Raw genomic sequence first — 19,421 nt, forward strand, 5'->3', positions numbered from 1 at the left:
GCACTCAAACAGCCTCTGGAGACCGCAGATTTACAGGATCATCTTCCTGCGTGTGTGTATGTGTGAGTGTAGAGTGGTTTGTGTATGGCTGAGGGGTATAGATTGATTTGGTTTTGTTAGGCAGAGAGGATTTGCACTGCAGCAAAGCTTTAGCTCTTTTAAAGTCTCTCTCTCTCTCTTGATTTCTCTCCAGCTCTCTTCCTCTTTTCAATAGGGACAGGGAAGTAATTAACAGCTACTTAAATTCCCCTGATGGATTTTGTGGACAGAGGAGAGAGGGGAAGAGGACAATATGGTGAAAGATGTGCTCTGTCCTCTGAAGCTTAATGTCGCCATTTGCAGACAGTAATTTTGTCCGAGAGAATTTTTTTTTTTTTTTTAAAAGACTGGTTAGAAAAAAAAAATCTATTTCTTGATGTAGCATTATTCAGTAATGAAGCAGAATAATACAAGAAGCTGCTCTTGCATTATGAAAACCTCTTTGCATTTATGCCCACTGCCATTGATTGCTTCAAAATTTCACCTCCCTCTCCTGTGGGAGAGTGATTCAGCATAGAGCTGCCTTGTCTCACACACATGCTTTTAATGCCAATCAATTCCCTTCCAGCATACTCTATATGTCAAACTCTATTTCCTATTGTTTATTCTCTAACATGCAAACCAATAAACACTGAACAGCTGACTCTCCTGCTGTTACAAACTAAAATCAATTCCCAACACGTTTTAATGATTCACACAATGACCATAAATCAACTTAATTCCTGTCCACTACATTTTTAACAGGAAAAGTCAATCACAAGCATATTTTACTCCTCCAATCAAACAATAGTCCCCAGATGGAAACGGCAGCACTTCCTGTCAACATGTTTCAGCTTCCTCTCTGGTCCCCCTGTGCTAACGGCTATGTGTCAGGGCTGCCAGATCAGATGTCCCGTGTCCTGCGCGGATATCAAACCAGACAATGGACCTCCTGCTGCAGGCAGAGAGAAAGACGTCTACCCAGAAAGCATTCATTTCCCTTCTTGGGCTAATCCTCCATCCCAGGAGAGACGAGCAGGAGGCTAATTAATACAGAGGAGGAAATGTGAGTCTGCAAAGCGCTGCATGCTCCACGCCATCAAACGCAGACTGTCTTTATGCACACATATAGATTGTTTGGATAGATGCATGCATACATGAACATATGCACATATATCACAATCTCACACAATCTCACAGCATTTTGTTCTGCTCGACTGCTGGTCAGCAGTATAAATATTCATTGCAATGTAAGGGGAAACGAATGTGCAGAGCCACACACACACACACACACACACACACACACACACACACACACACACACACACACACACACACAAATCCAGTTTATTTGCTGTGTAAATCCTATCCATTCTGGGATCAGCAGTTAGATAAGTCTCATTACGAAAGAGTGTGATTATAGAACTAACATGGCCTACTTTCAACACAGGTGTGTGTGTGTGTGTGTGTGTGTGTGTGTGTGTGTGTGTTGTATAACTGTGCCAATGAAATATTCACTTTCCATCAGCCTGAGCTAAGCTCATGCTGTTATGCAGGCAGGAGCTCGGACACACCGATTTATCCACAAAGATCATTTATTCACTTATTTATTTATTCAGTTTTCCATGTTTGCTACAAAGTGTTGTTTAAATAAAGTTTATTATAAGTTTCCAATTACATAAATTCCACAAATCTTGCAAACTACTGTGCAACTTTACGATTATGAACTTAGCTTTTCTACTTTTATTTTACCACGACAGCAAGTGAAAGAACATTAATTGAAATGATTGAATACTAACTAAAAATGAGCTCGACAGGCTTCATGTATTTGCAATGCAAGGATTCATCCAAAATTAGTGACGCCTTTCTTACAATAAAAAAAACTGATTAAATGAACAAAACATGAACATACACAGCCATGTACGTTCATTTACATAATAAGAAATAACTCTATCTATAAACAGATAAATTAATAAATCTTTAATGCTTCAGGCTGTATAAAAGGAATTAATGTACAGTGTAACAGTACAGTCCTTCTTCAAATTAAATTAGTGCTAATAATATCCATTGTTACCTTTCCATATCTAATTTTAATGCTGACTCACTGATCCTTACCTCTATTCTGTGTTGCTGCTGTGACTCATTTGCAAAAAAATCCCCCAGAGTGTGACACCAATCATTTCTGTAATTTCCCATTTCTCTGAGATTTAACACGTGACTTAAACTTGGCACACTGTATTTATCAATTTTATTCCTTTTCAAAAAAAATAAGCTGGTCTCAAACCAGCCAAGCTATACCATGGTATTAGCTGTGATGCGAGGTGGCAGACAGAGGGAAGAATCTTGATGTTGTAAAAGTGAGGTGTGACACCACTATAGCTACCTGTCCAGCCACAAGCCTGCAATCTGCCTCCATCAGGTGTCTGATAGCTGTGCATATAAATACCCACCATTACCGAGAGCCTGGCAGGGGACTGATCGAATGCAGGCTGGAACCGTTGCCATGCACACACACACACACACACGCACAAACACACACAGACACACTACAATGGAAACAAAAATATCACTGCCTCAACTGGTAACGACAAGCAAATGTTCTCAAAATAGAAGTGATAACTTCTACTCAAAGCCAATATATAGATCTAGTGAAGTGTAAAAGGCCTTGGTAAAGCTTTTAGGCCCTAACTGAAGAGCTGTGTGTGTGTGGTTGGGAGATGGGGGGGGGGGGGGGGGTACCAGGGCCATCTCAGCCTGAGGGACAGATGCCTCCTGATTGCCCATCCCCTGGATCAATAGCCCTCGCTCTAGGTTTTAATTAGCTAATCAGTGGAACACGAGCTTTTAAGAGTGGTGGGAGAACGTGGCTAAAACCTGCTGTCAATACCTATTAAAATGGACGCTTAAGCTGCGGCTGTGCAGGCGAGGCCATTGACTCACAGCCATTGTTTTTCACAGCACTCGAACCAGCTTGGTGTTGTCATGAAACTTGATGAATGGCTGGAGGGGCAGAGTGAGTTAAACAGCACAGACTGGAGACAGGCCGACACAGAGGTGTCTGCTCTTGGGTGTGCCACAAACTTGCATTACTCTCCATTACAGTTTTACAGCCAGGGTTATTTTATTATGTTATTCTTCAGAACACACACTGAGAAAAATATTCCTTTCTATTCAGCTGTTATTAATGATACCGCCAATCCTCCACTTGTTCCTCTAAACTGCACACAACAGTCAACCCATGCATCAATTTGCAGCCTTCTAATCTTTCGGCTGACATTTGTTTCCATCAGGTCGGCACAGCTAAGTCGTAACAACTGGTCGACTCACAAAGACAATGTTACACACTAAAAGTAGTAATGAAATTGCACACAAGGAGGGTGTTTGTTGTCTAAGAAAACAAAAACAAAACCACGCCCTGTGAACCCTGGCTGAATTGTCCTGTGACTGGCTGCTGGGTGAACTTGTCACATGCTGTAAATACTGCACCGGAGGGATTCGATACCACCACAAGGAGACAGGCCGAGTACTCAGCAGCCACTACGCACTGTTTCGCTTCTGTATGTGTGCGTGTGCCGGCGACATTCATGTTTACCTTGAGCTCAAGCCTGGAGGTGTTGTCTAAGTTTGGGTGACAACATACTGTTGGTTTTCCACCTGTGGTCACCCGTCAACTTCCAGGACAGCACAGGGGCCTCCGGATGAAAACACACTGACTGCAGGGCGAGAGACAGAGACAGAGAAGTTATTAGTAGATCCAGTAAAACAGGAAATGTTTGCATATTGCAGCTGATGCAACTAAAAAATTTAAAAAAAAGGGAAGGAAAAGCAAAGAATGGTCCACAATATCCAGAGTTGGAACAAGCAGGCTTTGTTACCTGTGTGACACTTTCTGTTTCCTCTCTGTTTCCACACTAACCACTGACTATCTCTGGGACAACTCCCACGTAGCCACCAGTGGCCTGTAATTAGGAGTTAAGTTTGATTTAGCTTCACTCTGATGATACGGCGCAGAGTTACAAAAACACAACTGATGCAACCCAGAGCAACTGTTTAGTCTGTCACTGCTCAGACACCATCTGCATTCCCAGCTATGACTGAGACCAACTAAAGCCTTACTGTATGTGCTCCTGCATATGTGTGTACAGACACAAACACACACACACACATATACACATACTTGTCTGGTGCCTCTGCTAGAGAATGTGACTCTACAAGCAGCATAAGACAGCCTGCTTTTGTCAGCCTACGGCATCGCTGTGAACGGTCACTGAAGTAACATCGACGCTGCATGAACACAGTCCACACTGAGTCTTTGCATTAAGCGCACTGATGAGTCAAGTTTAAGCCATTATTCCTCATTGATTTCCCTTTTCCCTTTTTAGCACCACCACAAAAAAGAGATGCACATAAAAACAAGGCAGCCACGGCGAAGAGTGTTTGAAGCTTTGAGACAAGTTTGGACATTGGATAGTGAGGTTATTCTCAACCACACGTACACAAACTGACTTGCCGTTTATACTCAAATGTTTCCTCATAACAGGGTGTTGCTATGTGATTACAACATCAGCTTAAGGCCGTCAGTCCATCAGCTGCTGACAAGTTTATCCTGTATGTCATCACTGCCGTCCAATGTACAAAGTACACATGCAACCTCTATGGGAATCCCAGTTTTATTACAAGCTTTCAAACAAACAAGCCACTGTCATTGTGAGACTTCACTGAAATATTAAACCGTCGTCAGTCGTCAGCTGGACTCGCTGGCTTCGGGTTTTTGTTTTTTTCCCTCAAGATATTATGATGTGGCTTCACTGAAATATTAAAGAAGAGTTTTCAGTAGTAATATTGGATAAAGAAGACTTCAATATCTGCCGAGGTCTAATCCAGCACTGGGCATATTTGAAGGTTGGCTGGTAAGCAGAAATATTTTAAGATGCATTTTCAACTTCTTGTCTTAGCAGCCTAATTACAATGTTCTTGCTGGATTAAATCCTTTCCCCCAAAGCAGCAACAGCTTAAGCAGGAGGTTTCGCTAAAAGGCTCAGACTGTCTTTTGTGGCCTGGGAAGAAATGTTTCTCATTTGACAAATCCACTTTCTTGTCATGAAGACGGCTGACCTTCAAACACTGATTTTAATCACTTTCAGATGCGGTGAGTTCATGGGGACATTTGGAAAAAGTCCCTGAAGCTCTCTGTTATCAGTAACAGCTTCAAAAGCTTACAGTAATGTTGTTTATTTAACCAGAAAAAAAATGGGAATTTTCTGAAAACAAAGCACTTTGTCACAGCTATTTAAATTATGATAGCATGTAAAAGACAAAGACAGAAGCCTTTCATTTTGGTTTCTGTCATAGTACCATTCACCCAGATATATGCATGCATATAAATTACTTATTAAATCAATATCTGAACTCTTTGTGTGAAAAACAATTTCAGGACAGCCCCTCTTTGACAAGCACTCAAGTACAGTACATTTCACACATGAAATAAAGTATTAAAAACACATAATATCTGAAAAATGTGATTCAATTCTGTTTCTTTCACGATACTGACACTGTATTCTGCAGGCGTACACACTGTTTGCTCTGCCACATCATCCACCTGCCACAGTGCATGAGTTCACCCGCACATTACCGCTTTACAAATCCACAGCTGCTTTTATGAGGTGTGATTGCTTGGCCCAGAGAACTCTGGGGAATTCAATATTTTTTCAAAGGTATAATACACACTGGTATCGAGCAATAAAAGAAAGAACAACAAAAGTGTCCATTTTCACTAGAAAGGAGCGAAAAAGGGAGAATATGAGGGAATTGGTCAGAGAGGGAGGAGAAGAGGGAAGGGAGTGTGTGTGTGTGTGTGTGTGTGTGTGTGTGTGTGTGTGGAATCATTCAGTGCTTTAATATGATGACACCAGGCCGGCCGAGGCCATTATCAGCCTTGTAGACTGCTCTGAACACAGACTGAGAGACAGAAAGAGGGAGCACCCCCACTTTAATAAAAGGGGCCCTTTGCCGTTGTCTGATCAGAAATATAATTTCCTGATGCCCGTTTTCCCTCCATTAAATTGGTCTGAGCTGAGCAGGGATAGACTGTATATAATAAGCTGCAGGAAAGGAGGACTGTAAAATAACCGAGGTGATAGACGGGGAATGGCTGCAGTGCCTGCTGCCTCGCGCAGGTTAACAGGCACGTGCGCACACACACACACACATCCACGTGCACACACATTTACACGCCCGTTGTGCACTTGCTAAACCTGGTGAGGTGCAGGCGCTTTAATCTAAATCGTCTGCCTTTGCTTTGATTTCCTTCCATGAGCTTAATCTCCTGCCTCTTCAGCCTGTCCCTCAAAGAAAACACAGGAATAAATTAAATATACCAGCAGCTCACACTCACACACACACACACACACACACACACACACACACACGCACGCATGCACGCACGCACACACACACACCAGGTGACCTACATAACAAACCTGATCACCATCATTAACTGCAGTATCTTCTTCAGCGTAACTCCCATAATTCATGTGTTCACACTGTTAGTGAGATGACTGTCATGTAAAGAGTATTCCAGGGTGACATCAAGCGGTGCTCTTTCATTGCTATTACTGTGATTGTTAGTATCAATTAGTATCATCATAATTATTCATGAGGCTAATTATCATGTCATTTTTCACGTGTAGGTTAGCATCACTGCCACAGCAAATAGATAACAATCACTATTATTAAATGGTTCATCTCCATACGTGTGTGTGTGTGTGTGCCCGTGTGTGTGTGTGTGTGCCCGTGTGTGTGTGTGTGGTTGCATGATTACATTATCACCACAAGGAAAAATGGTCGTTTTGGAATGAAACAGACACTCCTTCCCGGCTGAGTGAGGGAGATGGCCTGATAAGTGGGGAGGTAATAAATAGCATGATCCTGCCTAGAACAGCATGCAGACACACACACACACACACACACACACACACACACACACACACACACACATCTTTCTCTCTCTCTCTCTCTCTCTCTCTGTTCGGCCCCTGTGGCCAAAAAGGCATCTGCTGCTCATGCTGATGTCATCTGGAGATAATAACCAGGCCCAGCGTGGCACCGGGCCACAGCCAGCGTCTCAGACCCCCTCCACACTGCATGGGCTCACTATGATCTGGCAACCTGCATCTGGGGGGGACTGAGGACCTGGCAACCCACAGCTGGGAGGGTGGGGGTACTGGAGACATGTAAAGCACAGCCGCTGGGCTGGAGGGCACCAACAGTGAACAGTTAACAAGTTACTCTGGGTGTGTTCAGGGTCTGGCAGCCCACAAGTGGAGTGGATGTATGCTTTTCTCCCCTGCTATGAGCCTGACAGCCTCAGTAACTGTACAGATGAGGTAGCAGCACCGCCTGCAGCTGAGTGGGATATTTTACAAACAACAGCGACTGTAAACCGGAGACAAAGCCAACATGTAAACACAACATGGATTGTTGCTTTTGGGTGCAGAGTGTGTGCCATGTTTTAGGAGCGTTCGGAGCTGTTGTGGAGGGGATGCACGAGTGATGCCGATAAGTGTTTTTCTCTATTTTAAATTTTCAGTGTGCAGTTTACTTTTTTAATTCTTCAGTGTACAAACGCTTTATTGGCACGGAGCAGCGTGGTAGCAGGAGGGTTGATAAAATGATCTTATTGCCCACAGTCTGACTGTATCATGTCTATTCTTTAGCAGCTTCTTCAAAGCCTCCAATAAAACACTCAGTTGAACTCTGTGTGTAGATGTGTGGATATATTTGTGTTTGACTGTTTCCCAATGAACAACTGCATCAGTTGTTTCAGCAAATGGTTTTAGTTCAAGTGACAAAGCCCTCTAGCGGCCGTTGTAGTTATGATTACTGCCCATCACAAGCAAAGGAGGAGGTTGTTACATTCGAGGCAAACATCTAACAAATTGTTGGACTTAAATGCAGGAGGCTGCTGTTCATTTGCCCTTTCATACCAACACTCAATGATGATTCTTTAAACTATGAGTCTGGTTGTTCTCTAACTTTATTAAGTGAGTTAAGAGATTTTAGTTGTTAGTGGGCTCGCTATCTTATGTTATTCATTGTCTTTAAAAAAGACTATGCCGTGCCATTTTATTGTTTGTTGTTTCTTCCCAAAACCTCCCCAGCACCACAACAGGGTGTTTTCTTTTTTCTGGGACAGCTTTGGGCTGTACCCAACACAGATAATACCCACAGTGAGGTTAAGCCCGTGGAACACATTCTGGGGTAGACTGAAATAAGCTTATTTTGGTTAATCAAGAGAAATGGTGAATCTGAGTCCACTGGGAAACTGGGAGACTCTGTTATGCTTGTTTGCTTCAGAGGCCTGGGGACTAATTGGCAGAGTGCGCACACAAGGTGAAAGACTTTCTGAGTTCTCAAATTGTTGGCTGCCACTGTATTAAAGGAATAAGAGAGTTTGAGGCACTTTGATGCTTCTGTTTTCATCCTTACTGTTATCTTTTTTTAATGTGACGCACTCACAATGCATGTGATTTCTTTGTTATAAAACACTTTGTGCTGCAATTATTGCATGAAAAGTGCTATACAAAGAAGATTTATCGTTATTATTACAAATAATGCAAATCATTTTGATTTACAATTTGTCTTTTGTTGTTCATTTTATGCTATTATTACAGTGTAATGGTTTAATAATACACATAGAGCTTAAATATGGTCTCACATGAGCTGAAACGAAACAACCTGTCCAGCAGTAGTAAGGTGTAGACAGCCAAGCTCTTTCTCTTTGTTTTTCTTCCTGACACTGGAACCTTGTACTCAAGTCAACAGTTTATTTGCCTCAACCATCTGAGGGAAACACACCTAACTCTCTTTCTATTTGTTGTAACATTTCTAAAATTAGCCAGGTTTCCATTTACATGTGGGGCAAATTCTAAATGAATTTAGAGAAAATATGCAAAAGAAAATACAAATTAATGTATGTGTCCATCCACTACCATTATGCAAATATCAGAAGCTAATTAGTGGCACTATTTCTCCACTCAGTGGCCATTAAACCACAGCAGGAAAATGGGGTGCCACAAGATGTCATTAACAGAGCAACGGTGAACAGTGCAAAACAACGTGGAAATAGTGATGAAACATGACATTTCTGTTAGTTTCATCCAGCTGTTCCTATGCAGGTGATTTGAACAATGATCCTGATGATTACACAAAATTTTCATGGTCAGCTCAAATAATCACAATCACAACAGGGCAATTATGTCACAGCTGTTACAGGCCTAGAGATGATCACTGAAGACATAAACTCTCTGGTCTTGGTCTCAGGTTTGGCTGGTGAGACCACTTTTAGTGAACATGGCGCTATGTACGTAAATCTAAAGCTCAACATTACAATGGCAATGTATACACACATGGTATTAGCCTGACATACAGTATTTGGTATGTTTGCAAATGTTTGGATCTCCACTAGAATATATAATTAAGTTCTGTGAATTTGAGTGACTTTTGGCTGCACAGCAAGAGTTCGACTGAGATTTAAGGCTTTAGGATGTGTGCGTAAAAACAATTTAAATCAGACCGGAGGCCATATGAGTCGATTTATCAAGAAACAGAATCCAAATATAATATAGCTCAACCGGCGCTTCCCTCCAGATGCTGACTCTCACATTTCCCTGTAGCAAAGCACACACACAGACATATAAACGGACACGCAGCATTATGTGTACACTGTACACAAACACAAATGGACCTTCACAAAGGCAGACATGCACACAGGCGCGCGCATACACACACACACACACACACACACACACACACACCAAAAAGACACACCTCCAGTGTGCGTGTTTATGTTCATCATGCACATAATGTACAGGACCCACAGAGACACACATACACACACACACACACACAACTCAAACTGACATTACGTTACCACAAGGTCGGCCACTCTCGCCATAATTCACCTTGCCAGAGTCCTCTGCGGGCTGGTAAATCTATCTGTGTACATGATCACGGCGAGGTAAAAGCACAGTATCTGTTCACTGCCCTGCTGTGCTGAAAGGGGATGAAACAAGAGAACACAACAGAGGAATTGAGTTACTTTGGACAGGATGGCTCCCTTTCCTGCCACCCACCTAAACTGCAGTCCATTATAGGCGCTCTTAAAGGAGCTAACAGGCGTCAATCTGCCCATTTGGACAGCGGCTAGTGGGTGGACTATTAAGCAGCTGCCTGGATGGCTTCTCCTATTGTCTTCCTCTGTTTCTCTCCCACTCACACACTCAACCTTTCCCCTGCTCCGCTGTTTTACTTTCTGCTTTCTTCTTTTCGTTATTGTGCCTTTTTTTTTGGGGGGGGGGGGGGGGGGTCAATTTTAATTACCTGCGCATTTCTTTCTTATGTGTTTCAAAATGCCCTCTTTAATTTTGCCTCTATCTTGCGCTTCCAAACCGTCTCTGTCTTTATCACTCTTTACATTCATCTGCTTCTCTGTCTGTCTGTTTCTATCTGTGTGTCCTTCTCTTCTCAGACCGGCTTGTCTGCTATCAGTGAGCAGGAAACTCTCTGCTCTGTCTGTTACTTGTGGAGGAGAAGGAAGCCTTGAAGACGAAGAAATCAAATTGTCTGCTAGCATCTAATTCCCCTCGACATCCACTTCAGCCTGGCTGTCTTTACCCGCATCCTGGAGGGAGGGGGGGGCAGGGGGTGGGATGGAGGGAGGCTGTGGAGGTAGTAAACGAAGGAGCAGGGGTGAATGTGTGTATGTGCGTGTAGAGGAGAAGGTGTGTGTGTGTGGGGGGCAGTTGGCTGGAGGCGGATTCTGACTCCCTGTGCTTCTTGTCAGATCGACCGTGGATCAACCTGAGGCACAGGCCTCACCTCAGCATGAATTTACAACACGTGTACACCTGCACACGCACATATCCTACATACACCACCTTTGCACACACTGCTACATTTCTTCATGACCAGGTGTGGAGACGCTTACAAACAAGCACTACTGGACTCCTCTCTTTCAACTGCAAAGGGAGCCTTCACAGTAAAAATCTACTGGATGTGTTTTGTGAATCATTGAAGGAATTCACAAAATCACTGGAGGTTCCTCATTCATACAAATCAATGTGGACATGAATAGGTGGTTATATGAATAGGAGGTTAAATATTGGTATGTGTGGAGCTAGACTGACGTATCGGAGGGCCTTTTGATTACAGAAATATTAGTGTAATTATTGTCAAGATAAACTAAATGTCTCGTCATATTTGATGGGAATCTGTTTAGTTCATTAAAAGCACAAAACATTAAACATTCAATGTACAATCTAAAATCTGTTTAGCTCACATGTTTTGTGTAGATCTTTTTCATGGATCTAGAAGAATGTAATGTTAGTTGGAATTAAAAAAAAAAGAAAAAGCAAATCATTCAAATGCTTTAAGTCAGCCGAAAGCATGCACAGAACTCTGCAGTACAGCAGCATGCAAACTGCATGTCACAGATGTGCATGCATAGCGAGTGGAGTCTGTTAAATAATAATGCTGACTGTTGAACATGCAAATATACTGCATCCCCTACATACTCTTTGTCAGAGCTTACTGACGCACATGGTGTGTATTGCAAAAAAAGAACATGGCTGACATACTGTAAAATTACCGGCATTTTCACTCAATACCATCAAAAATCCAGTATTGAAGAATATAGCCTCAGTTTTTCTGTCGTCTATAGTTTGTCTGTGTCAATAAGCCTGTTTGCCAGTATCAGTTAGATGCTTCTACATGCTACACACGTCTTTGTCTGAAGGGTTCAACCCTGTGACACGCTCCTGTACGCGTTCATGAGAGGGTTCATGTAACAGTTGATCCCTGCATTGAGACAAAACCCATGAAATGAGGTAATAACAGGAGACCTCCAGTCTCGTCATTATCCGTGGTTTACTGTGAGTAAATGACATCATTATCAGAGGGTATTGATTGTCTTCTGGCTGGGTGACAGCAGGTCAGCTAATAAATGGTGGTTATTCCAGCCGAGGCCACGTTTATAGACTGGAGAGAGCTTAAAAGCAACACATTAGCGCTTCAGTGGAGATAGACAGTAAACTACAAGATGTGATTATCGAATGTAACATTGACATTATGTCTCATATTAATATAAAGACTTTCTGAAGAAATTAAAAAAAAAAACAAAAACAAAACAGAGCTAATACAATTCAGCTATTTCTGCAACAGCCACAGCCTGCATGTGCACAGAAAGACACACCTGTAACAGGGTTTGAGACTAATGGCGTCCTGCCATCCTGGGGACAATAGAAAATGTGTCTGGGATGAACAGAGATCTTCCCCTGGACGCCTCTAGAAGAAAAGGAACATTTATATGTATACACATGTATGTATAACCGCTTAGCAAACTGAACGGAGCGCTACGTACAACACTGTGAGTCTTCTCGTGCTATCATCACATACGACTGTGGCCTTTTTTTTTGTTGTTGTCGGTTATATCCAACAACAGGCAGCTCTTAACACAACTCATCCTCATGTACCACTAATTTACATTAGTGGTACATGTATTTGAACCGAGTTTCTTGTGAAGAGGAGGAGGGGATGGTGGTTACGTGATGACTACTGCCAAGCAGCAGACCACTGTTCAAGCTGTGTTTGTGGTGACAAAAACCAGTATTATAAGCCAGAACAAGATCTTTTCCTAACCCTAACTGGATACTATGCCTAAACCTAACCAGACCTTAACCACAGTGCTGTCACAACAGAAAACTGAAACATAAAGAAACATAAATACTGAACATAAAGAAGTGTAAAGTTCTTGGTTTACGTGCCAACATTTATTCTGGTAGCTGGGTTGTGTCTGAATAAAAGACATGAAAGACCAAAAAATGTAATGTCCTGAATGTCCTTAATGTCTCCATAAGACTGCATGAACAGGAAATTAATTCTGAATTTATTCCATCAAAAGCAGCCTTGAAAACACTGTCTAAGCCCAGCACAGAGCCATTTTAAAACTCCATTATTTTTGCATGAGTTACATAAGCATGTCATTTCAAACTTCAGGAATATTTGTCTCTGATGGTCTTCATCAGCAAGCTCATCTTTATGTATTTATTTTCAACTGTCTCTCCATTCCCATACCCCACCTACTGCTACATACAGTTTTTGCAGGCCCGACCTCTTTCTTCTGCACCTCTACTCTCATTGCTCCACTATTTAAAAGAGACTTAAACTCAAAGTGTATTTTAGGTAATTATGCTGCACATCTTTTGTGTTAGAGTATGCCGGTGCTGCCAAGTGGTCGGGCCATCACTGCAGCGACTCTGACCCTGGCATTGAGTTTCTCTGACTCTCGCTGACCTCTGGGCACAATGGCTCCACTCACAGCCTTCCAGCCTGCCTCAACCCTCACTGTCAGCCAGAGAATGGAGGGTGGGAGGAGAGGGTGATGGCGGGGGCAGGGTGAGAGGAGCAGAAAGAGGGGATGAAAGTACATGTGTGTGCGGGTCTATGTGTGTGAACATATGATAAGTTAATAAGGTAGGCTCCAGCAATTCTATCGCTTCTATTGTAAAATATACATATGGCATAATACTTATGTCAGATACCGTCCGCCCTCCACTGAAGCTATGTGAAACCCCAGACAGCTCTTTTTATTGATGCACCTTTATATCAGATGGAAAATTCTAGATATCTTTGTGCACCATAGGAACATTTCCTTGTATTCATAGTGATAGATCTGCTATTTTTAGAGGGTATCGGATCATGACTGAAATTTAAATAATGTCGTGTGGGTCTAAACAACAATGTGTCCAGACAAGTTTGCAGTAAACGTTATGTGGTGTTGAGATGCCAAACATCCTGGATCTGCCTGCTCTGATTCTGTCATTTTCACTTTTACTTTACTGTCCTTTCATTTTAAATCCAGATTTGATTTATGAGATTTGTCTTCCGAGGCATCCTAAACGTTTCTTAATTAATTGTCATTATTCATATGTGTGCTGGAGTATGACACAGCCAACAAACCAAGACATTTACCACATTTATGTTGCAAAGACAAGCTGATGGGCTTTTTGTGGCAGGTCCAAGGTGAAGACGCCAATAAAATCCATTGAACACAGAGTGTATCTGTTTTCACACACTGATCTTAAACATGGTCCAGTGTCACACCTTCAATGTTTTTTAGTTGTGTCTCATCTAAATAACCAGCAGGTCGACCTCTCACTACAGGTGGTGACATGATGGATTGTGCAGATCTCAATTTTAATGTGCTACAATATTCATCCTTGACTGTTTTATGGGATGTTATTACACCAGCTCACAGCAAGTCTCAGCTGAAGTGTTGAGGATTTGTGAAGGAGGATTCTGAACGGTACCATGAGAGTGTACTCCACCTGAAATGCGGGCTATGTTTACATAAATGACACAATAATCAGGCAACGTCAAGAACAGTCCATCACTCTCTACAGCAGAGTGAAACATTTCACCTTGTTTGGCAGCTTTTCTTTTTTTTAATTTTGCATGTGTTTATTGTGCAGTAAATCTATTTTTATTGGCACTGTGGCTTGCATCACATTTCTACTCATCCTTTGGGCTTTTGCATCTGCTGTCTTACATTTCTGCTGTGATATTTGCAGCATTTCTCAATGAATTTTGCATGTAATACTTGTGCGTTCACTGCTGTAAGTATTTTGATATATGTTTTTGGAAGTGCAGCATACGTTTAAACTTGCACTCACCACCACACTGAATGTGCTGAAGACATATACATGTTATACACACATGTGACTGGTTTCTAATTACTAAGTGTACATGCTTCTATAATATTACTGTGATTATGCAGAGAGGAGCAGAATTAGGCACAATGACACCTCTGTATGAGCCCCACTTATTCACACTGCTGCACTGCAATCATGTTTTTGGTAACATTACATTTGACAAGTACCTTTCTGGTTATATACATGCTGATAAGGAGAAGTCATTCAAAACACTGGGCAGTGCTGTGAGGCTACGTGCGTCTCTTCAGGAAACAAAAAGAAAACTTCTGATGATAGATGGTGGATTAGCTGTTGATACAGCACTTGTGCACTAAGAAAGTGTTGACTGAGCAGAGTTCCCATGAGGGCTTAATCCATGCTGGTACACAGAGAGGCAAGGCTGCCCTGAAGGTGAGCTGTGAGTGTGTGTGAGTGAGTGTGGGAGACAGACAGATGATAGCTGCAGAGACTCACACATGGGTTTCCAGCCACTCCTATGTGACGTGTTTCACACCATGCCGGGTCACCAGAGGGTCAGCGCTCTGCAAGGAGGGAGAGGGAGGGAGAAAGATCTCTGTTTCAGTTTTAAATATCATCCCCGACTACAACAATGATAAAGGAATAAAGAGGAAAAAGAGCTCAGCGGTCCTGTGAGCTTGTTAGCAGAGAGTATGTTTGTTTGTTTGCTCCATTGTGAGACTTCTTGAAGAATTTGGACACTCTAATAAAATGGTGGACAGTAAACATGGTGCACTATATATTAGTATACAAGGAGTGATTCTGAACACGGCCAGGGGTAAGTCTCTTAAGCACAGTCTGCACACTCCCACACAGCTCTGAGAAGAGCTCCAATTAGACTAAATAAGTGAAAACACCTGTGTATGTCGACCATGGCTGTGAGTGGATATAAGCAAAGGTGTTTACTGCTTACCAGTGGCAACAATGACGGAAAAATCATTATATACCAATTATTATATAATAGATCCAGTGCTTGCATTTTTGTTCAATGCTCAACACTGCTGATGCAGATTTTGATTTCACAGCCTGCTGAGTGGGTGAGTGTGTGTGTGTGTGTGTGTGTGTGTGTGTGTGTGTGTGTGTGTGTGTTTTAGCCTGCAGCTTTTTCCCATAAGTGCAGCACATATATCCATTTGCAACATTTTCACAGTTAGGTTCAGTTTTTGTTGAAAATGCTTTAGAGAGGAGTCATTTTTGAGGATGGCGTTCGCACTGCTGTTGAAATCTACTGTAATATTCTGAGAGGTAATTCTAATCTTCAATCTACAAGGCAATCAGGCGGAGGTAATTTTTATCATATTTATATCGAATTTCCAAGAAAACTCACACCCACACATATTGCCACTAAAGCTACTGCCAGTTAATCACAGCTTTTTTCCTCCAACTTTTAATAATCCTCACAGTAACGTACTGTAGAGCTGAGCCCCATTGTTTTTAATTAACGTGACAGTTTTACTCTCACATCTAGAAGAGAGGAATTTGGCAGTGAAAGGCGTTTCTGACCGTAGTATGAAAACGCTCACACTTACAGCACACAAAGACACGGCTCCTGGCTGTAAATCTCACACAGACAGACACGCACACACACCCACCCACCCACACACATATGGACACAGACAGACAGACAGATGCGCACATGCACACACACTCTGTGCACTGTGATTTAGGGTAATTGGAAATAACAAGCGCTCTGCTCTGACATCCAACCTCTATCAATTAAACATCAAATATTCTCCCCAACAGTTTTGCTGCCAAACACATTCTTCATTCCTTTAATCCCAAAAGCTCAAACTCAACCCAGTTAACATGCCAGTGGAGAGCGAGCAAGAGAGGGAGCGAGAGACAGGGGAATCAAAGCATGTTAATCGAGCCCTACAGTGCAGCGTGTGTGTGTGCGTGTGTGTGTGCACATGTGTGTGTGTTTCAGAGAGACAGTACAAGAAAGAGAAAAGGAGTCAGAGTAGATGTGCATGAAATCATTTCTATTCTTGAACCCTCACCTCTCTTTCTTCCCCCTTTCTCAAGCCAAGGCCTCTCTCTCTCTCTCTCTCTCTCTCTCTCTCTCTCTCTGTCACTGTCTATAATGCACTCTGACAACACACAAATCACTAGAATGGTTTCCCAGCAACAGGAGGGAGGGTTTGGGGTTTTGGACCCTGATGGAGCCAAAAACGTCTTCCAGGAGAGGAAATTGATTCAGTGGAAGTCTTAAAAAAAACCTTCAGATCCAGTCAATAATCACCACCAGATAAAAAGGGGAGAAGGGGTGTGTGTGTGTGTGGGGGGGGGGGTGTGTGGGGCATTGATTATCCTTGTTTTCTGCTACACACGGGCAGTAAAATCAAGAGCTGGGGAACAGCCAATGAAACAGCATGACAGTCTGATGAAAGACACTGGTGCTTTGGGCTTGTGGTCAGAAATCAAAGTGTCCCCTGTCATCTCTCCCTGCTCTTCCCTCTCTCGGTAGGAACCATGTTTTCCTCCCCCAACCACTCCCTCCAACCCACATTCATTTCTCTCTGCCTCCCCACTGTGGCCGCTCATGATCATGGCAGCTCTTTGAGCAACAAAACACTTCTCGATCTGTAATCGTGAACTGTAACTGATTAAAAGGATTATTTTTCTTTTTAAGATCCAAGGACTCATTATTTCCACCATGTGGCATCACTTTACAAAAAGGCATAATCACAGGGTTCATAAATTAAACTAATGATTGCTGTTAGTGTTACTCATCTGCAGATTAGAAATAATCCCTGATTATGTAAAGTAATAGAAACCTTTGGTTTGCCAGGTTCTGAACACAATGTTAAATAAAGGAGCCTAATGTAAACAATCACGTGGCTTGTAGTCTGTTAACCTATAATAGTATAATTTATGCACTTTTAACAGGTTTCTATGAAAAAGAATCTGTAAAGCTATAGAAACGATAATGACACAAAGTCATGACAATTTCAGCCCTTTAACTATATCCAACTGTCAAGTGGTACAAAGATATCTTGATCCTGGATGGTGAGAAGAAGAGAGGGCCCACACTTTGAAGTATACTGTAAACTGGAAGTGTTACAATGCCACAAGGAAAAGATATAAAGCCGTCCTATAACACAGAGCATAAAGCTACCTCATTTCTTCCCTTAGTACATGCAGACTTTTTCACTTTAGCTTGGAGGTCATGTCAGTGTTCCTCATATTAAACAGTGCCGTCTGAAGCCTACAGTCAAACTATCCTGATAATTAACTACAAGAATAAGGTATAATTCAAATAAAATCTTTGGTCAGTTAGATATAAGCTGCAGCTCCTCAGTTTCCAGCTGTAGCTCACAGCCCTGAGCCTGTGCTAACACCACATGAGCTCGGCTACATGCTGCTGACAAGCTTCACATGATGAGGCGGAGGATGGCAGCTGGGGTCTGAGGCCGAAATGTCAGTCACCTGCAGAGCTACAGGCTCAACCGAAGGTGTTGCAGTGGAAAGACAACACTTTGCTGGCATCCGGTTACAGTTAGCTCACACTCAACTTTCACGAAATCACCTGGAAACACTTTCACAGTTTACAGAACAAGAACAATTAAGCTAGCGTGGAAGCTACCTGTTGTCTCCCCCTCCGTCCATGAAGCTCGCGCTGCAGCTCCAGCCAGTGTCACAGTGTTTGTACTGTTATTAAACTAAGTGTCACTGAACAGACCAACCCAGGGGTAGACACACTGTAAGCGGCCTTCCGTATGTTTTATTCCCTCAAAATGTCAAATATTCCGTTTCTCTCTTGCTCCTGGGACAGTGAAGCAGTTGATTTTGTGGGAGCTGTCACGTAAATTGCGCACGCGCTGGCGCTGTTTCCAAACTGCACTTAAAAATTTAAACTAAAAAAATTAAAATAACTGAGGATATAGTTTCTGGAGACAGTAAAGTAGTAGTAGTAGTAGACTATATTAGGTCAGATTTTTACATTTGACCCAAAAAACACCTCGCTCAAGGTAATATAAAAATCTTGTTTTATACTTTATATGAAAACTTTCAATTCCAACAGGCTGTAAACACCCCCACTGAACCGACATATATTTCCAAAAAAAAAAAAAAGAAAGAAAGAAAGAGTCCCATAAATTTATGGACCTGTGTAATATGCTTTAAAGCACACAAGCGCACCATTTATCAAGTCTACTGATTGTATTCACACAGAAATATGCATGTTGCCCAACAGTTGGTTATCTCTTGGGCCTCGTTTGGCTCTGACAGCTGGTCCTGGTCTCAGGGAGAGATGTGAGCCTGTGCGCCGCCTGCCTGTCCGTGGACGTGGAGACTGAGGACACTCTGCTGGTGGAGCGGCTCAGGCCTTTGCTCCTCTGCACCTTTACACAGTTTGCGTTTTCTGCGCAACCTTTTGTGTTTTTTTGTCGGAACTCTTTGCGGCTGTCAGCTCACCAGGTAGTCTGTCAGTGTGTCGCTGCAGCCCTGTTCTGTTCTTCAGCTGTCTTGTGAGATCCAGGACGGCATAGGCGGCCATCTGTGCAGGGTGTCCATGTGCAGAGGGACCGAAAGCTTCAAATGAAGACGTGGACGGCACGCAGATTTTAGAAGCCAGGGTTTCTCCTGGAAACAACACATCCTCGCTCACATGCAGCTGGTCCATAAGCTTCAGATTCA

Source organism: Chaetodon auriga, chromosome 4 (genome assembly GCF_051107435.1).
Source record: "Chaetodon auriga isolate fChaAug3 chromosome 4, fChaAug3.hap1, whole genome shotgun sequence".
Taxonomy (NCBI): Eukaryota; Metazoa; Chordata; class Actinopteri; order Chaetodontiformes; family Chaetodontidae; genus Chaetodon; species Chaetodon auriga.